This window comes from Bison bison, unplaced genomic scaffold (genome assembly GCF_000754665.1).
Source record: "Bison bison bison isolate TAMUID 2011002044 unplaced genomic scaffold, Bison_UMD1.0 scf7180017864369, whole genome shotgun sequence".
Classification (NCBI taxonomy): domain Eukaryota; kingdom Metazoa; phylum Chordata; class Mammalia; order Artiodactyla; family Bovidae; genus Bison; species Bison bison.
Genome location: NW_011494941.1, coordinates 36130 through 36597, shown reverse-complemented (window position 1 = coordinate 36597; position 468 = coordinate 36130).

Here is a 468-nt window from a genome sequence, read left to right as displayed (position 1 = left end):
TACTCAGCCATTAAAAAGAATACATTTGAATCAGTTCTAATGAGGTGGATGAAACTGAAGCCTATTATACAGAGTGAAGTAAGCCAGAAAGAAAAACACCAATACAGTATACTAACGCATATATGTGGAATTTAGAAAGATGGTAATGATAACCCTGTAAGCAAAACAGCAAAAGAGACACTGATGTATAGAACAGTCTTTTGGACTCTGTGGGAGAGGGAGAGGGTGGGATGATTTGGGAGAATGGCATTGAAACATGTATAATATCATATATGAAACAAATCGCCAGTCCAGGTTCGATGCATGATACTGGATGCTTGGGGCTGGTGCACTGGGATGACCCAGAGGGATGGTACGGGGAGGGAGGATGGAGGGGGAACATGTGTATACTTGTGGCGGATTCATGTTGATGTATGGCAAAACCAGTACAGTATTGTAAAGTAATTAACCTCCAATTAAAATAAATAA